This window comes from Malaya genurostris, chromosome 2 (assembly GCF_030247185.1).
Source record: "Malaya genurostris strain Urasoe2022 chromosome 2, Malgen_1.1, whole genome shotgun sequence".
NCBI classification, from domain to species: domain Eukaryota; kingdom Metazoa; phylum Arthropoda; class Insecta; order Diptera; family Culicidae; genus Malaya; species Malaya genurostris.
In genome coordinates this window covers 81,162,674-81,187,789 of record NC_080571.1, presented here as the reverse complement: position 1 = coordinate 81,187,789, position 25,116 = coordinate 81,162,674, and the positions used below count along the sequence as shown (strand labels likewise).

Sequence of the window (25,116 nt, the reverse complement as noted above, 5' to 3'; positions counted from 1 at the left end):
TAAATGTGTACGTCGTTGTTGACAGCAACTTGCTTTGTCATATAATTCAATCAATTTTTGAACGTTTGTATCGAATGAAATAGAGCGGAAAACATGTCTAGATAACCACAATAAGTTAGATGACTTCAACTCGCAAATTATTTCATTTCATAAGTGCCATATGAAATCACGTTTCGGAATCACTGCCGCCCAACTGTTTGTTTGATAACAATGTTCATTCGTGTGGTTGTTGCTGCGCACAGTATCCTTCTTGCTCTCACGCTCCCACACACCCGCCATGGCGCCTCTCATGCAGGAAAGTTCATTTCGATGTTTTATGCTGCCGTACCCCGGCGACCCCGAAGAGACGGACATGCAGCAGCAGCAGCAACCCACCGAGCATAATAGGTTTCGGCTCCTGCTGCACGAGGAGAGCACTCGGCCGTTCATTCCTTCGTCGAGGGTCGTAGCGAGCGGATGCACTTTGTCGGTTTTTCCTCAACGTGCGACGGCGCTTTCCGGTGGCAGCAGGGAGTACCTTGCACAGTGTAGAGTAGGACAGTCGGGCAATCGAACTGCGTGATTGTGAGTTCGCGAATTTCGGAGAAGATCCCAGAACGTTCACAGTGTGTAGTGTTCGGGGGCGTATTTGGTCGCAGAAGGACAAGGACATCAGTTTGATGTTTAATCTGTTTCGGTGGAAACGAAGACAGACCGGTGGTGAGAACTAGAAGCAGCAAGTCGGGAGGGAGCAGCGAATGAAAGAGAGACTCTCCCGAAAGGTGAGCAGTACCAGTGCGTGGTTGTGTTGTTTTTCTTTTTTTTCGGTGAAATGGGATGTAAGTGGAGCAAAAAGCTAATTATCGCTCTGTGAGAAAAGGTGTCGCTGAAAACGGGCCATTGTGAAGGGGATGGCTTTGGTTTTGTCATAATAAACGGGAAGGAAATCCTGATAGAGCAAGTGTTTACGTGCGTGAGGAGAAAAACACCCACCTAACCTGGTTGGTTTCGCTAACCGAAGTGTGAGAGCAGGTGGCTTCGTTTTCCGGTGTGGGTGGTGGCAGTTCGAGTTTGGTGTGTTCGGTGTTTGATCGTAGGCCTACTTGGAATTCTCAGTGTACGCGGGAAATCAAAAGGTTCCAGGAGATTTCTGTTTTGTGAAACGATTCCTGAAAGTTGAATTATAACTCGGAAAAAAATCCGGAATACAAATTGCTTTGTGAATGGATTATCCTGGTATATCACATAAAGAACAAAAAGGATAGCAGAAGTCCATTGTTACGGTAGTGCTCCGCTAGAAGCCGGTGTTCGTGTTTGGATAGTGGTAGTGTATGAATCAGTCCATGCAGTCGGATTTAGTGGATTGACCTTCAACTTATTGATTTTGGTTGCATCACCATCGCGTTTGCGTTTCCCGGAAGTAAAGAAAAATTTCAAACAACTTCTCTAAAGTGTCAACTGGACTTTCCCAGTTCACCTTGTGCTAACCGGCAGAATCGTAAAATGCAGATGATTATCGGTTTTAACGGTGAAATTAATGCACGCAGTGTGGAATAAAGATTCGGTAAAACGTATAATTAGTGCAAGTTCATAACGGAATAATTGCTTTGCAATTCAATTCAATTTGACGATCGCAAAATTAAAGTGTGCAAAGTTCTGCCAACAACCGACCAAAGGTTCTTGGGAAAATAAATACAACCCGATTGTGAAGGATAAAAGAGATAAAAATATCATTACCATATTCATGATTGACTGTGCCGGATTGTAGCACTCGAAAAGCATCGGAAAATTATTGTGCCACTGGATTGTGTGTGTGAGGAAAAACACGAAAAAAGTTAATTGAAAACAAAAATAAATAAATAAACAAACTGTTTACCCGTGTGGAATTCTATCTGCATTCGCTTCGGACCGATCGATTGTGGTTGCGCTGTGCTGAGCTCCTGTTTGGATTACGTGAATTGTGGACTGCATTCAAGTTGTATAAGCTATTTATAAGTATTGTCTGCTCATATATACGTACCGGTAAGTGCTGTTTCACCTGTTTATGTTTGCGGTGAACCTGCAAATTTTGCTTTTAAGAGGTTCAATAAATTTTTCTATTTGCTAAAATTGCTAAAAGGAAATTGCACATAATTTATTTTGAATTTTACTTTGCATTGAATAAAAGATTCTATCCAGATTCTTGCATACGAATATGGCAGTGAACATTATCTCCTTACCTTGTGTTATTTGTACTATTTTAAAAAGAAGAAATGTTTCCATTTAATACCCTATATTTTAAAAAACTTGTATTATTTCGCCACTCATGTCACGAGATAGTAACAGACACATACCAGTATTTCGGTGTGTTATTTACAACCTTTATCAGTGTATCAGTTCTAAGTCTGTTTGTCAAAAAAGTAAGTTTTAATTATTGTTGAGATTGTGACACACTCGAAAGTTCAAAGATGCTTTCATATATCACGAAAAAGGTTCCGTTCTTAGCGACATTATTGTTGTAATCATTCGATCATATCGAAACCTTTGAAATACCCGAAAAGCTGCAGTGCAGGATTCTATCCAAATTATATATGATCTTGGTATTTATATCTCATTATGTCATAAATATGATTTCAAATCAGAAGCAAACATTCAGATTGGATTAAAATTGTAGCAAGTCTAAATATAATATCAAGGATCGTTATATTTCAGATAAAAGAGAATTGAAAAAACTGTTTTAATCCACCTAGTGGTGTAATGATGCCTTTCTCATATTACTTATATTTTCAAAAGGATTTTCGTTCGATTCCCAACCCCGCACATAGGGTCAGAAAGATTTTCTGGTCCAAAGAGGCGAATGACCTAAGATGTTAAAGCCTCTATAATTGAAACAAAAAAAAAAAAAAAAAGGATTTTGCGAAGAAATTTAGTTTTCAATTTTGAATAAAATAAGAAACTTTCTTTGGGTATGAACTAACATAACCTTTTCAGAATTGTGAACAGTTATGTCATGTTAATAAATTTTTTTCTTTATTTTGCATCGTCGCACTAAATGGCTAAACACACTTTGCCCTATAGATCTGGAACCGGAAGTCAGACCCGAAAGAAATTAAACAGCAACCTACTTATGAGACAATAGGTACTTTAATTTAAGCCTAAGTTTGTGGAAATCGACCAAATCATTTCTAAAAAAAATTGAGTGAGTCTCATTTTAAACTTTTTGACCACTATTTCCGGTACTTCTGGAACCGGGAACTTGGAATTAGTATAGTCGAAGTCGATTCGCTTAGTAAGTAACTAATATATGCTACAAATTGAATCAGTTTTAAGCCAAACCTAGAAGAATTTTACCCTTCTTTGCATCGTCGCTCTAAATGACGGTGTGAAATTCAATAGCAACATATGGGACGACGGGATTTTTTTATTTTATGAGTGACATTATTTGACACATACTCACATACATACACGCATAGACACATACATTGCTCAGTTTGATGAACTGTGTCGAATGATGTACAACACTTAACCCTCTGAGCCAATTTTCACTAGTCAATTTTTCAAGAGATTGCATAAACTTTCTATATGAGAAAGACAATAAGTGTACTTTTATAGAAAAGCATCTTTATCATAATCTTGCAATAACACTAACAAGTAGGTATAAATTGAATAAAAGGATTAGGAATTTACATATTTTTCACCTGAAATATATAAATTTTAGTGTGGCAACTCTACGCGCTATACGAAATTGAACAAAGCACGCTGCGAACGGAGCAAAGCCACACGTACCGTCGCGTACTAGTTTTGCATCATCATTTTGAATTAGACTGTTTTGACACTCTGGGGCGATGAACTCGGAACCGGAAATCAGTTCAGGATGGAATCGCACAGTATATTTAAAGACAATGAGAGCTTTTTCGGACACTTTTCAAAGAATTTTAAGACCTTTAATTTGCTTCTTAGTTTGTGAAAATCGGTTAAGAAGTTTACGAGAAAATTGATTGCGCATTTTTTAATAAATTTACACATATTTCCTTGTAATTCCGGAACCGGAAGTCGGATCCAAATGAAATTCAGGAACTTTTTATGGGACCTTAAGACCTTTCATTTGAATATAAGTTTGTGAAAATCGGTTCAGCCATCTCTGAGAAAATTCAGTGACAGTATTTGTCACATACACACAAACATACATACATACATACACACTGGCAAACATTTTGTGATCTCGACGAACTGAGTCGAATGGTATATGACACTCGGCCCTCCGGGCCTTGGTTGTAAAGTCGGTTTTCACAGCATAGCCTTTCTGTATGAGAAAGGCAAAACTGTTTTAATCCACCTAGTGGTGTAACGATGCCTTTCTCACATCAATCATACTATCAAATATAATACTGTGGTATTCTTCAAAATATTTTTTTTCGATTCTTGAAAGAATTACCGGAATCGCTTTGTTTGGCCGTACTCTGATAATGACCAATTGGAGCAGTTGTTGATGTTGATTTAGATTTTTTTTACGTTTTTTGTTTCACCCCTTTAAGTTTTAGAATAAAATTTTAAACACACTGCACCCTATAATTTCGGAACCGAAAGTCAGATCCGGATAAAATTCAGGACTTCCGTATGGGAGCACAGGACCTTGCATTTGAATCTAAGTTGTGAATATTGGTCAAACCATCGTTGGGGAAAGTAAGTGAGATTCATTTGGAAAAATATGACCAATATTTTCGGTGCCTCCGGAATCGGAAACCGGGAACCATGATAAGCGGAATCAATTTTTTTTGTCGTCTACTGATAATGACTATCGAATGAACTAGTTTTGAGGCAAGTTTCGAAACATTTTCAAGTATTTGTTTCGTCCTTTTAAGTGGTGGTATAAAATTTGTAGCACACTTTATCCTATAACTCCGAAACCGGATGTCGGATCCAGATGAAATTAGGAAGTTTTGTATATAATCATAAGAGTTTTCATTTGGATCTAGGCTTGTGAAAAACGGTTCAGTCATCTTCGAGAAAAGTTAGTGCCAAAAACGTGCTTAATCATTTAGGGGTTATCCTAAGTTTGTGCTTTGGGCACATAACCGTTTTTACTTTTCTTTACGTTTCGTCTTAGACTCGTCAGTGCAGAGCAGTTCAAATTGAACTGCTTAGTGCAAACTTAAACAGTTCAATTTGAACCGCTAAGCAGACGTAAAGTTAATGCTACTTGCAAAACACTTTTTCAAATGGCACCGAAGTGCCATGTCTTTTCTGACGTGCCGAACGAAAACGTCTTTTTCGACTAATACTGGCCGATTCAGGTATGGTCATTTAGGGGTTATCCTAAGTTTGTGCTTTGGGCACATAACCGTTTTTACTTTTAACCGGTTATGTGCCCAAAGCACAAACTTAGGATAACCCCTAAATGACCATACCTGAATCGGCCAGTATTAGTCGAAAAAGACGTTTTCGTTCGGCACGTCAGAAAAGACATGGCACTTCGGTGCCATTTGAAAAAGTGTTTTGCAAGTAGCATTAACTTTACGTCTGCTTAGCGGTTCAAATTGAACTGTTTAAATTTGCACTAAGCAGTTCAATTTGAACTGCTCTGCACTGACGAGTCTAAGACGAAACGTAAAGAAAAGTGCTTAATTAATTTTGCAGTGAGATGATACTTTTTTTTTATCAATCCGCAAGTGTTTTACCTTTTTGCTTGAATATTTTTTGAATCGGATAAAACTCATTAATTTTGTATGGTACCATAAGCCTTTTAATTTGAATTTTTGTTTTCGAAATTCGATTTGGCCTTTTGACTTTTGAGGAACGTTTCAATACCGGAACCAGAATCCGAAAATCGGTGTAGCCGAAGTCAGTTAAATTAACCTACACACAAAATAATTATGAATTTTACATGTGACATAAATCTACAAAAGATAAAATTCATAACTACTTGTTTTTTCAAATGACGCAATATTCAACGCATACAGAATTTTACACGTTCCGAGTGTAATTTGCACTCGGCTACCAATTACCGCTGTATGGATTTATATGTCTCAATTATTCGGCCAGCAGATACGTGCTTCTGTGGTTCAGTCGATTAAACGATGTGTTTTGTGATCTAACGTTTCTCGGTTCAAGTCCCGCTGTTGCTATTGATCTTTTGTTTTTTATTTCATTCGAGTTTAAGATATGTAGTTTTCAAATCACACAATTTTACATGTTCTTGAATATAAATTTATGTGAAATACGACGCTCCATTTATGTGCATCTTATAAGATGTAAAATCACAAGATTTTTTCGAACTGTGTAAGGAGCTGTACAGTTTACATTTTATTTAAAATTTTCGACAATCAGTGTAGATATCATTGTGAAATCGTAGTGCGAATTAAATTTTTGTGTACCTCTCGGATCGAAAACTGAATATCGCTAAAACTGTAAAAAGTTTATTTGGTTCTCATCTATCTACATTTGCAAAACCGACAAACCTGATTAATTTATGTGAAATGGACATTTTTATACTAACCACCTAAATAACTTAAAAGCAAAATGTTTTCTATGATCTTAAGACAATTCATTTAAATCTTGGATGGTTCTTAGATTTTACTTGAATTCTTAGATCGGTTCAGCTATCTACTAGAAAAATGAGTTACATTATTTCACATTTTCGTTTCACATATCCTCCTGTAGTTCCGGAAACAGAGGTCGGATCCAAATGAAATTCAGGGAGTAAACGACTTTTCAAATGAATCTGAGTTTGAAGAAAATGGTTGAGCCCTCTCCGAGAAAATTGAGTTAGAATATTTATCACACAAGCATTAGCTGATCTCAACGAACTGATTCGAATGGTATAGGGATGTTCTATTCTTCCAGCATTTATTGATGTGGGTAGATTAAATCAATATAATTATGGAATTGTTTTTAACTCGAAAATGCTGCCAACTTTGCCATTATATATGTCAGATTCGAACGATTATGTTGCCAAAAACGAACCGTGCTAAAATCGAAACGTCATGAAAAAGGATGCTGTACACAGTCTTTTTTGATACCTAGAAACAATTGTATGTAACAGTATTGAAGTCTTGTTTCACGCTGCTCACGAAAATCGCTTTATCGTACAGCACTCAAAACTCCTACTACTGGAATTAGGGTTTACACAAAAATATGGATATATCCGATAAAAATGTACGGATTTCAAAAATCAATGGCTTGTTGGATAGCTTTTACCGTGCGGAAGCTAATACCGTTTTCGTTTATTGATCAGAGAAGCCCGAAAGCTGACCCAGAGTCGCCCAAACAACTTTTCAGATGTTTGTTGTAGCAACCTGAAGTCGCTCTAGATGGGACTCCCATCGCGTAGTTTCGCTCTGAAAATTTTCTCGGGTCGCACCACGACATCCATGCGTTATATTGGCGTTATTTTGCACATTTTACCATATAACTTCCGAATCGGAAGTCTGATCCAGATGGAATTCGATAGTAACCTATGGGACCAAGAGACCGTTCATTTTAATATAAGTTTGTGAAAACCGGTCCAGCCATCTCAGAGAAAATCGAGTGCACTTTTATGTTACATATACTCATACATACACACACATGCACACACATACAGACATACATACATACACACACACACACATACACAAACATAACCTTTCTTTATGAGAAAGGCAAAAAAGCATTCAGTGTGTCAAGTTCGACTCTAGGTCTGGGTGCAAAGTTTGATTAGTAATTTGTAAAATAGATTTGGGAAACTAATTGGGATCGACAGTTGCTGACGGAATTGGGCTGGGCTCTGTTCATCCGCAGTCTCGATTCTCCATCATAGCTGTTTTTTTTTTGTTTTTTTTTTGCCCACCACACTCCCCCACACCAAAAAGCTTCAATTTGAAGCCCCCTGGTAGTGGACGCAACTAGTCTCAGCGGAAAAACAAGAAACAAATAGACACTGGCAATAATAATACTAGATATACAAATCTAATTTTGATTCAATGTCCGCTGAGATTCTATTTATTCATGGTTTGATGTGCAATTTATTAAAGTGGAATCCCAGTGGAAAAGATTTCCTTTTAAGGGATCCACAATTTAATTACTACGCTATGTTGGAAAGAAAGTACAAATTAAATTAGGTAATTAGTTATTAATATAAAAGTAAAAGTACAAATTAAATTAGGTAATAATATTTTTTATAGCGATGAGCCGGTAAATCACTGTTACTGTTACTGGAAAGGATATTGGGTTCGATTCCTGAATATTCCCAGGCTGGGTAAATAGTTGATCAACCCCGGATAGTGGTTCCTAAATATTCGAATATTCCCTTTTTTAACCTACTGGATGAACCATTTCGTTTTTTCTACAGAATAAAATATATGCTAATATACTGACATATGGCAAACTGATTGTCGTGGGTGACAAGCGAGTTAAATGAAATGCTTGATCCTTGACGGAACGCCACATAAGCAGATATAGCTTTCTTCAAGCGCTATTGAGGATACCGGGGCAAACAAATTCTTTCATACTTTTATTTTCGATGAAAAGAATCTCGTTTAGCGTTCATGAATCGAAGGCCGAATTTTAAACTGCCTAAAGTCAAAAGCAATTGTATTTTTTGCACCATTTTCTTCCGTTCGAATGGCTTACTCTTTCTGATATTGTTTAATTACTCACATCTTTATTTATAAAAGATTTATTGTCTTCGATTAGATTAAAAACTACCACTCAGACCTATTATTAGCTATCTAGAACAATAACATAACTTTAAAATATTTTCGATTCAAATGTGTCTTTGTTCATAGTAAAATCAAACAGATGATAAACTCTATTGAATTGATTGCAGCAAACATGCATTGGATTATTTTGTCTATAATGTGTGCGATGAGCCGATCATCGCATGAAGTCCGTTCTTCGCAAAGATCTTCCCGGAACATTGATATGAATCCTTGCTAGAAGCGTGGGGCAGTCGATGTTGTTATTGAGCAAATTAAAAAGTGAAATCCGATCCGATCGATGTGAACGTTGTGGTATGGAGCCCAGATTATAACTCCGTATTCTCGAATGCTGCTTACTAGAGCAATGTAAACAGCGTTGAGACAATAAACGTCGTTAAATTATTTAGTGTTACGTTTGATAAGTCCCATGACGTAGAAGCGTAACTTACGATCGAGAATTACTTCTAATTTTTTTACAGAAAAACCTCGTTTGACTGGATTAGCCATCATTGAGCATTGAAATAGTTGGAGACTGAGTTTGTGAAAATGTTCTGGTATTACGTTTATTAACATTATCACTTATGCCTTTTCTATGACACCAATCTATGACACATTCAATGTCGATTTGTAGCGCAACAACATTCGGTAAATATTTAGATCGTCGGCATACATTACTTTAAACGACGACAGTTCATTGCATAGATCATTCACAAATAGTACAAACAGAAGTGGTCCGAGATGACTCCCTTGGGGAACACCTGATGTTACATCAAAAGGATCAGAATGTACACTTCCGACTCGAACTGAGGTACTACGTTCTGTGAGATACGAAGGAATCCAGTTGGTTATCCAATCAGCGAATCCATTTCGTCTCAATCTTTCAACAGCGAGTACATGAGGAACACAGTGCTTTACTGACTCATTCGCTCGAAAACTTTTGGGAGACAGCTAAGGATCCTTCCGGCTTTGTGAACTAGTACTATTACAGCTTCTTTCCATTTGGCAGGAAAATAGCCTTCAGCGAGAGAACGATCAAAAAGAAGAGATGCTGGCAAAATCAAAGCAGATGAGCATTGCTTCACGTTAGGTGTGCAATCAGAATTCTCAATGTTGATCGATTTACAACGTATAAGCATTCCGATTACTGATTTAGAGTGAGGACAATGTTTTGTCCTTTTAAAGGCTATTTCAAGCCAATATTGATGCTTAAGGGTCGGTGCTTTTGAAAAATCATTTTTTTTTGGTTTTTTTTATAGTAAAACATTTCAAGAATATTCTGTGAGATTTTCAAGCCTATGGGAAAAAATTTAGCAAGTTATGGGTCTTTATCTTTATTTATCTCATACTGCGAAGAAGTAAGAGCTCGGCACACAGGCCTAAGATTTCTGCATTGATTGACTTAAAAACTTGACAAAACATACTTGAAATATTTCATTATAACAAATTATAAAAGATTTTTTTTTTGATTTTTTGAAAATATTAGACCCTACGGGCTCTTTGGAGTAATAAATTGTTTCAATTGATTTTATAGACAAAAAAACTTTAAATGCGTTTTTGGGGGTCAAAGGTGCACGACATCCTGGAAGGAGCGACAAATATCATATCTTACTGTTTGTATCGGCAGTTTGATTGACTTAGCTCTGGTCGTCACAAGCCCCGACCTCATGCCTACTCGGTGTCAAATGATGACTGGTGACTCCTGTTTTTAGCAGAATGAGGAGGTGCGGAGTATTAGCAAGCGGTGGGACAGAGTGCAACTGTTGATAAGGAACTAACATCTTACTATAGATGTCTCGATTATCAACCCACTTTGTGACTCTTGCTAATATTCTCAACGTGGGAAGTGTGCAACATGTAAACTTTTATTTTAAAAAATAATAAATTTTATATTATTAATAGTAACTATCCTATTGCCCTGAGCTTAGAATGATAAACTACAGGGCGCGTACCCTGCTTGGCGGATGAGGGTGGGAGTCAATTTACACTTCGTGTTGACCAAGTCGGATCATACCGAGATCGATCGTTCGCTTAAAACTGTAAAACGAATTTATTATATCATCTGTATTGATCACGGAGTTGACATGACTGATACTGCTTGAAATTGACAATGGGTCATTGGGTGGTTTCAGGCATTTCTGATGCAATTGGGATGCTTATTCACCCCGGCTCTGTATTTCGTTCGAGTCGGATTGTTTCGATCGGGTGTGAAGTTTTGCGTTCTGTAGCTCGATCGAGTTCGAGTTTTCCATACAAAGGCATCACTCGATCGAATTACAGAGTGCGGGTTTTTACATTCGTTCGACGGGGTCCGATTCGATCGAGATGCAGAATGGGGGTGATTAATATATCACATTCGTCCTGAACAGGTGAATTAAATTAAAAAAGTGGACTTATTATTATCAGGAACAGATATGCCAGATAAAAATTTCAAATATATTCAGACAGCGTTGCAAAAGTCTGTATATCCGAAAACAAATCTGCTGTTAGCAAATATTGCAGAAATTTCTCTATGATGTATAATTAAACGAACTTGAAAAAAAAAGAAGGTCGCGACAATTTCAAAAGTCTGTAAAATTTGCAGATTTACAGACATATCTGCTGTTCTGGCATCTCTGATCAGGAATAAAAGTGGATTGACATCTTATGAACCGTTAAGGAAGTTCGTTAAGGATTGACATCTTATGAACCGTTAAGGAAGGAAGAGCAAGGAAATTTTAGGAAGAAGAACCCTGAGGCGTCCCAAGAGAATGACGAAAAGGTGGTACTCTGTGTGATAACTCGGCTTTTGGTAAGTTGAGGTAAGGTGGGGAGAGAGGGGTAAGTGCATTATTTTTATTGTCCCTTTATTATTATTATCATTATTATTATTATTGTTATTATTATAATTATTATTATTGTTCCGTACGCTTTATTTTCAGCCATAAACACAGTAGTTAGTAGTAGTTAGTAAACTTCTAAATGCTATATTTCCCTATTTATCTCCACTATCCCTAACCCAATGTATCTGAAACCAGTGGGACTCAGAGCAGCGCCTGCTGGTGGAGGAAGCCGGTGTGCTATACGGTCTAGTGCATATCAACGGTCAGGCTTTAGTAGGCTCACAACCAGCTTGAAGTGAACCACACTCAAGCAGATGGGCGGACACGGTCTGCCAGGTTGTGGGCTGATAAATTACAATTACAATTACAATTACAAAAAACTTTAAATGCGTTTTTCTCGAAAGCAGGTTTCAAAAGTCCGTGTCCATCGTCATTCAAAAACTGCTGCACTAATTTTTTTTCAAATTTTGCACACACTTTCTACATATAAAAAAACCAGACCCCAACGTTTTTGTTCTCGTTGTTTGTTACTTTGGAAAGGTGTTACAGCTATAAAATGGTGGATTTTTTAGTGAAAAGTCGTAGTGTTCACTTTGAACAACTACCAAAAATGAAAAAAAAAAAATGAAAAAAATCAAACAGAAACGTTGGGGTCTAGAAAAACTTCTACTTTAACTATGCTGCTTTGATTTGTTCACTTCTGATTAGTCTGCGCTGAGATACAGTGGACACCGCAAGTCATGATTTTTAAGAAGCGTCCTCAAAGATACCTTTTTACCGACTTATTTCTCAATAATTTTCCACGAAAAAATTACAAAATGTTGTTCGAATGATGATCATGCAAAACATTTGAATTTATTTTCTTGAACGATAATTCGGAAAAAATATCACAAAAAAGATTCTTTTTTCATCGTTTAGACCCTACTCCTTCCTTAATAGATTTCTGGGAACTGGGAACGGTACAAAATCAGATAGATGGTGTGAGATGCTCGGAATGTCGGAAGCCTGCTCAAAAAATTTTCTCATATTTCGTAGTCATTGTGTGTGTGTGTGTGTTTAACCTATCCTAAGCCCCACTGTCTGGTAGCGGTTTGCAGAAAAAAGATGTTTCCATGTGTTTTGTTTGTACATGCAAATAAGTTTAGTCGAGGACTCAGGGAGGTATTAACTCAATCGAATTCCGATGACCCATTTCTTGTACAGAACAAAACCTGTTCCGAGAACACCGTTCCATCGACCAACCCCGCCTAAATAAAATGTTTGCATCAAATGGATTCAAACATTACAGAAAGACTTTCGATCCATTGAATTGGCAAGCATTCGACGCATATTTAGTTTATGTTCTTCAGTTTTGTATGAAAAATTATCAATTCTCGAGTTTTCTTGCAATGTTTGACTTCTTACCGTATCGAAATCTTCCAAACCTCCAGTCTTCTGAACCAGCCAACTACACCCTTGGAACATAGTATGAGATTGCACACTACTGAATATTTTTTCTATAGACGCTTCTGCATCAAACACTAGTAATATGAATAGAATTATTATTTATACATAAAAAGTTATTCTTATGTTTGAATTTTGCATTATGCGTCAAATTATATAAGTATAAATGCTAATTTATGAATTGCAAGGAATGCTGGAAACGGTTTTCATGAAAACAAGTTTACAATTAAAAATCACAATAAGGGTTGAAACACTTCAGCAATAGGACGATAAGGCGAATTACTTGACCTGTTTGAAGGATTTTTAATAATTTTCGCGTTCTAAATGAATTATTACATACAAACCAATTCACACCCTTTCATTATTTTACTAACGCAGAGAGCGATATCACCTAGTCGACGCCGTTTTATTGAACAAATGTCATCCTAGATACGCGGGAGACATGAGATGGGAACATGTGAGCACTTAGTTATCTCACCTTTTGACGACCTTCTTGTTTTTGTAGCCAAAAAGAAATATATCAGGTACACAACTTTGATTCCGCCGTTTTCCTATAGGCGGCTGTACCGGCTGAGGCTGGTCAAAATACATAGATGATAATGCCTTTAAAGGTAGTGCGTACAGTGACTAACGAATTGTCATCGCCGTTCCAGTGACAGTTGTTCTTGTTTCCGTATTATTTACGCTCGAAAATGTCTGTTTATGTGCCCAATTTTCGCCATTTGCGGGAAGTTTTACTTTTCTGTTGCAATTCGAAAAAAATGCAACTGAAGCGCATCGAATGCTTTCAGAAACTTACAGTGATGCTGCTCTGAGTAAAAGAACGTGTCGGGAGTGGTTTCAACGTTGTAAAAATCATGATTTCGGTGTCGAAGACAAACATGGTGGTGGAAGAGAAAAAACCTTCAAAGATGAACAACTAGAAGCATTGCTTGATGAAGATTCGTGCCAAACCCAAGAAGAGCTTGCCATTTCAAACCGTCTCAAGGCCCTGGGCATGATTCAGAAAGAAGGAGAAGGATGCCGTACGAGTTGAAACCGAGGGACATCGAGCGCGGTCTATTTGTATGTGAGCAACTGCTTCAAAGACAAAATCGTAAGGGGTTTTTACATCGAATCGTTACCGGTGATGAGAAGTAGGTTCGATACGATAATCCTAAACGCAGAAAATCATGGGCAAAACGAAGGCAAAACCGAATATTCACGGTGCCAAGGTTATGATTTGTATTTGGTGGGATCAGCTCGGTGTGATTTACTACGAGCTCTTAAAAGCGGGTGAAACCATCACAGGAGATCGCTACCGAATGCAACTGATGCGCGTTAGTCGCGCGCTAAAAGAAAAGTGGCCACAATATTAAGAGCGACATGACAAAGTCATCCTCCAACACGACAATGCTCGGCCTCACGTCGCAAAAGTGGTCAAAAAGTACCTGGAAACGTTGAAATGGGAATCCTTTCAATCCTTCGAAGAGTTGGAAAAATGGATTGCTTCATGCATAGCGTCAAAAGAGGACTCCTTTTTTTCGAGCCGAGATCCGAAAATTGCCGGAAAGATGGGAGAAAGTTATCGCTAGCGATGTACAATACTTTGAATAATACATCAGTTGATAAGAAATGTAATTTGATCACTTTTAAAATAATATCATCGGCTTTAATGTCTTAATGACATAAGTTTTTATCCTTTTATCACTTCATGCTGGAATAGTTCATTCACAGGAAATTTTTTTGATCAACAATTGTGAAATGATTAGGGTTGGAAATACAAACTACAAAACAAATCGTCAAATATAAAATACTTAGTTGAAAGTAATAATAATAAATTCGATTGGATTATACTCCAAATGCGATTAATTATCTGATTCACGCTAAAAACTACCACACAGCCATCGCGAAATCTGCTTACTAAGAACTCCCAACGGGGGCAAAAAAAAACTACCGACGAAGAAAATATGATAATTCGGTTCTGCCATGGCTGTTTCATGCTAGCACTTTCCACCGTTGAGTCAAGGGGGTGGAGATGCACTCTGTGTCTACACTGGGCGAATGGCTGTAAATCAAAGCCGCTTGGCATTATCGCAACATAGCTAATGCGGAAGGAAAGCGGGAAAATGCAAGCAAAAAAAAATAGGAGAAACCCAAACTGCCGCCTTACTTCCTTTATTTCGTTTCTATTACTTACGTACAAGCACGAGGCTGGCTAGACAGAAGCCTTCCACCCGCTCTGGTTTCTGCTACCCCATCTCTCCCCGACCCATCTGACCCTGGTTGTCGGTATCTTCGTACAAAGTACAATGTAGCATTTGGACGCAGCATACAATCGAAAGAAATTGATGCCATTTTAGCACGTTTCCTGTTACGAAACAGACAACCAACGGAAAACTGGCAGAACTACAGGACGTCGTGGAAGTCGCTGAACAATTAAATTACAATTTCGCAGTACCCGAAAATGGATTACAAACACGAAACGACACGACGGCAGTGGTTCTGCCTAGGGACCGTGTCGGAAGGGGTCCCTCCCCCTCCCCCGGAGAATAATTGATGCAGAAGTATGTCATTCAGCGTAGCGCAAAGCGCAATTTAAACTGAGAAAATCCTCGTCGAAATAAGCTCCAGGGGCGAGTAAATAGCGTCTTGGGGGTAGAATGTCAAACGTCTGTGATTCTTTCCGTTTTGAATGCGTACGGGAGAAAATTTAAAAATGTGTTATGAAGGAGTGGAATACACTTGAATGTAACGGCGGCTCACATCGCCGAGTCTGAATCCAGTTTTGATCTTCTTAGAGCCCATAAAGACCCCCTCCTGGGGATTCATGTGATAACCTCAAAGGTGCAGGCATGGCGCTTGTGTCACTTGTGTGTTCCAGTGAAACGGCATCATTTCTGCACTGGCAACGACTGAAAGGGGGCAACCGGTTAGAATCAAGAGGACATTTTTACGGCTTTTTAAATTGAATGACTGTGTGGCAGCGTCGCTTTGGGTAGGCAGGTACTTGAGGTGTCCTCCAGCTGACTCACTCTCGGCCGCACCGCGTGCTGACATCCGGGGTACGGTTGCGAGCATTTGCGAGAGGTGGTGTAACTTGAGCTGAAGGACGATTTGTTGCATCCCTCGCCATCGTACGAACGTAGTTCAAAAAACTAAAATTGCTCTGGGTGGGCTGATTATTAAATGAAACATTTGGCACACGCAAAAAACCGGCGGTCCGCCGTACCACCCCTGTTTGTTTGTACTCTGTTAGTAATGTGAGGATGTAATATTGATTGAAAAACGCAAGATGGTCTATTGTTTCGCAAGTGGCCTTGACTTTTCCTCCCCGTGTGGAAGCTCAAATGGTTGTACGACGAATTGTGCTGGTTCTGATGCGGCTAAAGTTGGTATGATTGGATTAGAACGAAGGAAAGCACGTGTACGAATAGTTTTTTTTTGCTGTTTACAAAGTTTTATATTAAATTATTCAGTCAAGTGCAGTAGAAGTTTGAAAAAAATCTTAACCAAATTGTAGATTGCAAATTTAATTTTTTAATTCGTGAAGTTTTAAGATTTTAGTGGTTCAACATGCCAATTTTTTACCTCTAAAATTTAGCTTCAACCATCTGTAATGATTCATTCTGGGTAAATAATTTGATTACTTCAATGAACTATTGTTTGTTGTACAGCTACATTGAGGTTTACATAAAAAATGGCTAAAAATCCATCCCCAACGAATGAGAAAAAAAGTTATTTTCTTTCCAGTAAAGCTCTTTTGGTTGGTACACTTATTCAACCTTTTGATCCCACCCGAAAAGAAAATTTTCGGAATGTTCTGTAAAATCCTACTCCGAGGTCTCTTCGCGCTGGCCGGATTTTTCTATTCATGAGCCATCTTTTCGGGTTCTGGAACAGATAATAGTTCGAGGGATCGATATGTCAGACCGTTTCGAAACGATTTCGGCCTTTATTCGTTCTTATAATGTGTAGTGATACTCGCTGTTGATGCTTTGAATTTTTCGATAGAGATCTCGAAAGCTATGTCACGACAATCCCAAAGGTCTGTTCCTGCCTATTGAGGTCGCTTCGGAGCACTATTGTCGGCTTCAAGCCAGTACATGCCACACATTCTGTTTTCTTATAAATAATGGTGAATACAGATACACGTACAGTTACCAATTCAAGCCGAAAGTCCACTTCCCTCTCTGAGCAGCCTAGATAGCCGTGTAGTGTCGGTAGCGGTTTCCAAACTGGCTAAGAATAACGCTAAGAATAACGCTACGGTCCACCTGTACCGGTGGTATAAGTCCACCAAACAGGTAAGCCGTGTGGCATCCGGCGGAATTATTTTTTACCAAGAATTGATCCACTGGTTTCCTGTTCCATGTCGTAAAAGGCCACAAAAATAGGAACTCCTAAGTCAAGGTGTATTTCCGTGCCGATGGCTGAATGGCTGCAGGAGGTTAAACATTGCAGTCGTGAACGGAATATCTTGGGTTTTTCCCTTACTGGATACACGCAATGCTTAGCAATCGACTTCTTTGTTCATCGCTTCGGCAAGCAGAGATTAGAAACCTGAGTGTCTGTGGGTGTCCTCAAGGTGGTGTACTATCCCCACTTTTATGGAACCTAGTCGCTGATGGTTTGTTAAGGAAACTTAATAACCTTGGATTTCCGACTTATGGTTTTGCCGACGATTATCATATATTGATGACCGGTATAAGCATTAACACTCTCTATGATTTAATGCAGCAAGCCCTGCGATCTGTTGAACAATGGTGTTGTCAGGTTGGATTATCTGTAAATCCGGGTAAAACATCAATGGTGCTTTTCACTCATCGTAGGATAATTACAGGAGCTCGTCCGTTGCAGTTCTTTGGTTCAGAGGTCACTGTGGTCGATCAAGTTAAATACGTCGGGGTTATTCTTGACTCAAAACTGAATTGGTCTGCTCACATTGACTTCAGGATTGAAAGAGCTTGCATGGCTTTCGGCCAATGCAGACGAGCTTTTGGAAAATCATGGGGACTCAAACCCAGATACATTGATTGGATCAACACAACTATTGTTAGACCAATTTTAGCATATGGATGTCTTGTATGGTGGCAGAAAGGAGAAGTCGCGACAGTTCAGTCAAAGCTAAATCATCTCCAAAGGATGGTCCTAATGGCGATGACAGGAGCATTCACGACAACTCCTAATGCTGCTCTAGAGGCGCTACTGTGTATTAAACCACTAGATGTGTTCCTAAAACAAGAAGCATTATCTTGTGCATACCGTCTTAAGGTTACAGGGCTTTGGAACAGTAACCCTATAGACTATGCTACTAGCCACACTCGCTTGTGGTCTCAAATGGTTACGTGGGATGAGTATTTACTCGCTCCTAGTGACCTAACTCTCACATGCAGTTTTCCTTTCAAAACATTCAATGTGAGCTATCCTCTTCGTCAGGAATGGTTGTCTGGTTGTCTGGAACGACAACTTGATGAACACATAGTTTTTTATACGGACGGTTCTCTGTTGAATGGTCGTGCTGATGCTGGTGTCTACTGTCGTGAAATGAGGCTGAGCAGTCTCATTCACTTGGTAGATACTGTACTGTGTTCCAAGCAGAAATCTACGCAATTCTGTGTGGAGTACAATCGGCACTTCAGCAGAGGATCTGTGGTAAACGTATTTATTTTTGTTCCGACAGTCAGGCAGCCTTAAAAGCACTCAGTTCGAATGACTCACGGTCGAATCTAGTGATCGCATGTCGAACTCAAATTGAAGACCTCAGCATTTCAAATGCTGTTTACTTCTTATGGGTACCCGGCCATTCTCGTATTACTGGAAATGAAGGGGCTGATGAGTTGGCTAGAGCTGGTGCAACGAATGATTTCGTTGGTCCTGAACCAGCTTTACCACTTTCAACTAGTTGGATAAAGCACAAGATACGTTCTTGGGCTGCATCCAAACATGCCAGCTACTGGCGCAGCTTGCAAACTTGCGCTCAGACAAAAGCATTTCTACCAGATTTAAATCTGAAAATGTCAAAGTGTCTACTGCATTTCTCCAAGCATCATTGCAGTATTCTGGTCAGAGCTCTGACTGGACATTGCAAACTCAATTATCACATGGCTACTATTCAACGTGCTGAGTATTATTCGTGTGATTTGTGTGAATGCGATTATGGTACTTCATATCATCTGATATGTAACTGTCCCGCATTGACGCAGCTACGTATCCGGGTTTTTGGTTCTCCATACATGGTTGAGTCTGTGTATGCGAAGCTAAAATTGAAGGATATGATCTCGTTTCACACCCAATGTGGTAAGGAGCTATAGTCAGAAGGGTTCATCGTTCTTCCTGGAGTGAATGAATCCCTTCTGTATTCACCTTAAATAGGGTTTAGCAGATTGTTTGGCATCCTTTGGGGGGTACCGAATTTACTTCTGCTCGTACATACTGCGAGTCGTTCTGCATTCTTCCGAGAATGGTGTCGCTTTTGTAAGATCTCTAAATCCTCTCGGGGGTTGGAGGATTTATTAACAGCAGACTGTTCGGGATTTCGTAGAGGTTCAGAATTTCCTTCTGCTTCCACTAAATGTGATCCTCAGCAGATTATTCAGCATCCCTTAGGGGTGCAGAATTTACTTCTGCATTTATGTGTTTTTGTGTCGTCAATTTTTCCCATTCTCCTAGTCCAACCCTTACCATTTCCTTTCAATCCTTCCCTCTTATATATCGGGAAAATGATGCTAAAAACAAATTGATGGCAAGGCACAAATCTCCAAATATCAAGGGGAACGTGCCATTTGAGCCAATTTGTTCTGATTCCTGATACCAATTCAAGCCGAAAGTCCACTTGATTCTGCATCAGCAAAGCCAAACACGCGTCTGAACTGCACTCGCATTCGTGTTTTTATAACTGTTTTTTACTCCATAATATTTATCCAATTTATTTTTACATTTATTCGCCAGTTTTGCCGTGAATCGTTTTTGTCCTTACTCAACATAATGCAAATCAAAACAAATGTCTGTTTCGTGCTAAAATGTCTACAAAAATGTCTGGGCATGTCTACTGTCAAAAAGGCCCAAAATCTTTATTGTGATTTCCGCGCATTTTTACTGTCAAGGAGGTTACTTTTCACCCTATTTAAAGATTTTTTGTTTGCAAATTAAGATTAAAGTGAATCGAATTAAAGAAAAATAACGTCGTGTTACTACTTCCGAATCAAATTTGCTCATTTATCAACTGTGCAAAGTCTGTAAAGGGAGATTTTTTAAGAATTAAAATATTTGTTTTTCAAAAAAAAACAACAAATTTGAGAGAATTGATGAAATCATTGTTGGAATCGATAGAACGATCAATATAATTTTATGTTTGAAATTGATTTCATGTAAATGTTGGCCGAGGCTTCGCTCTAGTAGGCCCATGCGCAAGGTTCAATTTTGGCATACTCTCTCAAACATATCGGCTGGTATTCCACGAATAAATGCTTCAATATTGGCTTCCAGTGCGCCAATCGTTGCTGGTTAATACTTGTAGACATAAAAAAGCAAACGAATAAACAAATGAGCCATTACATCCCCACAAGAAATAGTCCAAATGTGTTAAATCACACGGACGACCAATTGATGGGTCCAAAACGTGTGATAAACTGTTCACCGAAGGCGGCTCTCAATTTAGTTATTGTTTCGCGTGCCATGTGGGGTGTGGCACCGTCTTGTTGAAACCACATGTCAGGCATGTCCAATTCTTCCATTTTGGGCAAAAAATATCGTCAATCATCACACGGTAGCGCTCACCATTCACAGTAACATTCCGCTTATCGTCGCCTTTGAAGAAGTACGGCCCGATGATTCCACCGGCCCATAATCCACACCAAACAGTGACATTTTTGGGATGCATTGGTAGCTCATGCAATTTTTCTGGCTGGTCATCACTCCAGATGCGGCAATTTTGCTTGTTGGCGTATCCATTCAACCAGAAATGAGCTTCGTCGCTGAACACAATTTTTCGATAAAAAAGTGGATCTTCCTCCAACTTTGCCATCCATCAAATGTGTGTTGTGGCTTCAGTTCTTACACCAGCTGTATCTTATAAGGTTTTACACCCAATTCCTTTCGCAGTAACACAAGCGATACTGTCGCAATATTTTCTTCGGATTTTGGACTTGACAATGACACTTGATTCGATTCATGCGTGATCCGTCAAAAACAGTGTTGCTAAAAAGATACAAAAAAAACACCATTTATAACGAATGGTTTTCGTATATAAAGGATCCTTCAACTTTTAATAACATTTGGTTGAGTTCTGATTCAGTGAATAGTTTTGAAGAAATATTGTTCAATGCATATAGCGCTGGTCTTACAAACCAGTTGTCGTATGTTCGAACCCCGACCTGGTGGAAGGATTCGTAGTGTCATTAGAATCGTAGCACCAGCCATGCACTGGTTCTGTACACTCTGAATCGGCTGCGAAGTCTGTTGAAATAGAAGGTCAAATTCCACTACAGGAATGTAATACCAAGGCTTTTTTGCTATTGATGTAATTTCATCGGCTAAAAAACAAATACAAATCATGACAAATATAGTCTATATTCTGGGTTCGCGTGTTCGGTGTTGGTTCATAATAAAGACTAAGCAGACTCTCGTGCATTTGCGGATTCAAAAGTGTGACGATTAATTGAAAATGTCGATTATTAGAAATTTTGGTTGCCTTGTTCCACACCAATGGCTCGAACAACCCCATGGGGCTAATCCTTGTAGTTTTTCAACACTAATGCATTGATTTAATGTAGCAATTCAATTTCTATGCACTGTTATCGATAATGTTTGATTGCAATAAAATATAGTATTAAATGCCAATATATAGCATGACAAAAAGCTGTTGTAATATAATGCTTCATTATATTTTGAATGCAAATTTAATACGTGATGCTTTAAAGCATGTTATTTAATGTGCTTCTAAATTAACGATGTTATACTGAAGTTGTATATGTGCAATGATATAATGCATATGGTTAGTTGGGTTAGCTGACAATATGACAAAAAGTTAAAAAAAATACCATTGTGAAATCCGACTTTTGAAACGAGGACCGGAGAGGCATTAGATTCCAAATGAACCGGAAATAGAAGTTAAAATTCTTGAATTGAACTCAGGTAGACTTATCCGATATGGTAAAACCGATTATCACAAACTTATATTCAAAGAAAAAATCTTATTGTCGCCTAAGTTTCAAATGAACTTAATCTGGGCGCGTGTTCCGGTTTGATAAGAACAGGTTTTTTTTTGGTTTATTAAAGGCATTCAATTAGTTTGGACTGGGGATAACAAAATTCCAAAAACCTAACTGGTGTGACTATTAGAATTGGTTTACTTAAGGAATATCATTCTTTTCCTCACCCATAGAAGTGATAAATTTGCTACCGTGTTGGGGTAAGAGATGTCATAGAATTTATCTCCAAAAAGCTTTACGGTCTGATCTTTGTACTCCCACTTCCAGCCCTCTGCAACCCAATACGATGTGTTTATCTTTCGATATTTTCATTTGATGTTTCATATCGAAGACAAGCGGAAAATCTTCGCTCGTTAAGTCAGAAATTGTTCTTTGTAAATTTGCTCTAGTTCCAATGCTTCTCGGTGTGTCTACTGCATACGGTGTGTGAGTGTGTGATACAAGCATAAAATATTTAGACAAAAATATCAAATATTCCAATTCAAGCCTTTCGGTCGGTGAAGGGTGATGCGGGTGATGTCTGGATTATGCCGGCAAACTTTCGAACCTCTCTGACTATGATCTCGTCTGTTCGTTTTCAAATATGCATGGAACGGAAGGGTTGGTAACAGAATTGCATTCCACATATCTAATGGCATTCAGAAACAAAAACCACATAAGGACAAACACATTCAGAATAGGGAGAGACTTACTGTTAGGGGAGCCTCCAGTTTCCGTGACCTTATCCGGTGGCCATGGGGAACACTGGAGAGCATTCGTAGAGTATTGTTCGAAGATGCATAACTACAGCCGAAGAAAGCTGCTAAATGCCGAGGAATCCTTTTTGCGCTATGGCGAAACATTAACCATTTATTCAGCTGTACCCGCCTACCTTTGCTCCGTCAGCCTGCAAGGGAAGAGCTGCTTTCAGAAAGAGCAAAAGAGGTGAGTTATTGTGGAAATTGTAGTTATTGTTCGGCAAGAGCATACTCGGCACACAGACCCGATGATGTCTTCTATTATTCATAAGAAGTGTTTTGGCATAAACATCACGCCATACTTCTTCGGTACGAAAGAGGATAATAGCTTCTGAACGCAGCCTTTGAATATGGTGGAGACCGTGCACATGTAGAGCTCATGAAATAAATGACAAGTTGACTGGGGAGTGCATCTGTAAGGTTCTGGTATTTCGCTTCGAGAACAGTACGTTCGGAATGATTAAATGGTTTTCTAATTTTACGTCGAGTGCGATGTTACACAAGCGGTGGAATTTTACCAACGACTGACGAACCTGGTAACACCAACGATCGTAGTAGTGTGACTAATTGTTACAAATTTTGCATTCGCAACTATACGGAAACGAACGACAGAAAAAAACATAATTCAGGAAATTATCCTAGTCTTAAGTACTGTTAAGAAATGTCCTCGGCATCTTAGAGCTAGGGCAGTATGCCTTATTAATACATGGAACAAGAAGTCCCGGACCTAATGAAGAAAAAGTCAATTTTTTGCAGTGAAAATTTTTTTATTCATCATTATAATCTCCTTCTTACACTTGACCCATCGGTCCTTCAAAAAACTTCTTTTCCTGGAGAGACCTTTTCTGGTTTGGAAATAAAAAATGATGTTGAATTGTGCAGTTTCAACAAGTTATTCTACACATTCCCGAACTTTTTATTTATTTGTTTCGTCAAGCAAATGCAGGCTACATAGAAAAAAATTACAATGTTTACTTATACTACGCGCTATTTCTACGATAAAGTTGGGTTTTAATTTGATTTTTTGGCATAGTTAGGTCAAGATGATTACAATTTATTCTATAGTGTCTTTCTAAAAAAAATTTCCGTGTCCGTAATTGACGACCAGGCACATCAAATGTAATTGCGATTGTAGTGAAGATGATTATACGCGTTGAGAAATAATGTCGGAAGATTACGACGTTCTTGAAGAGTTTGGATATTGCAGCGTGCTTCATATGAGTGCAGAGAAAATGCTGTCCAGTTTAATTTACCAAGTGCATATAAAAGAAATTGATTCTGGATTGATTCAATGCGTTCTTCGTGAATAATATTTTAGGGATTCCATGCTAGGCTGCAATATTCAAAAATAGGCCTGACATATGTACTATATAGCAATTTTATTGTATATGGGTCTTGGAAGTTATGACTAAAGCGTTTAATGAAGCCCAAAATATTTTTTGCTTCATTGATTATGGTATTGTAATGTTCCGTGTGTAATGTACACCTAAATCTCGCACAATTCTACATTTCTCTACTATTTGATTTCCTAAATATATGTCTACAGATGGGGTTTCGTTTTTCTTACTGAAAGTTATTGAGTTACTTATTTTACATTGAGTTGGAGTAGACTTTTACAGTCCCAAATGAGGAATAGATTGATTTCGTTCTGAAATATTACAAACTATTTAAATTAATTCTATTAGATGTATTATGGAGAAGTATCACGAGATAATAAACAGCTTTAGAAGACATATATTTGCTATACCATTTCACGAAAATGTAAATCTCATTAGAAGGAAGAGTTCATTTTCTATCTTGTTCAAAAGTTATAAATTTTTTTCGGGTAAAAATGCGTTTTTACTTTTTCTTATAAACATAAAAAAATATTTATAGAATTCGCCCGAACTTCCGAAAACTTTTCCGAGGGCCGAGTGTCATATAGCAATCGATTCAGCTCAACGAACTGAGCAAATGTCCGTGCGTGTCTGTATGTGTGTTGTCAATAAAGAGGTCGAGATTTCAGAGTTGGCTGGACCGATTTTGATCAAACTAGTCGCAACGCTATTGAATGGTTTTGAGATCGGAGATTTTATGTCCAAATTTTCAGTTTTTTGACAATATCTGTCACAATTGACCTTGAAAACAGAATATGTTCTTAGACTTAGCTATCCAACAAGCCATAGATTGGTAAAACCCTTCCATTTTAACGGAGATATCGATATTTTTGTGTAAGCGACGTTTCGCCTCATTCCAGTAGTAGGAGCTTAACGTGCTTGATGATAAAGCGATGTTTCGGAGCAAAGGGAAA

At 38.4% G+C, this 25,116-nt stretch overlaps 1 protein-coding gene across 3 annotated transcripts in view; it reads left to right on the top strand.

The window, feature by feature from the left end:
- Positions 1-444: 444 nt before the first annotated feature.
- The window catches only part of LOC131427989 (protein tincar), a 420,815-nt gene continuing 396,143 nt past the window's right edge, over positions 445-25,116 (top strand). For all 3 annotated transcript variants that reach the window (XM_058591611.1, XM_058591610.1, XM_058591609.1), the window contains exon 1: positions 445-2,001. The gene's annotated coding sequence lies outside the window, so the exon portion shown is untranslated. The remainder of the gene's footprint in view (positions 2,002-25,116) is intronic.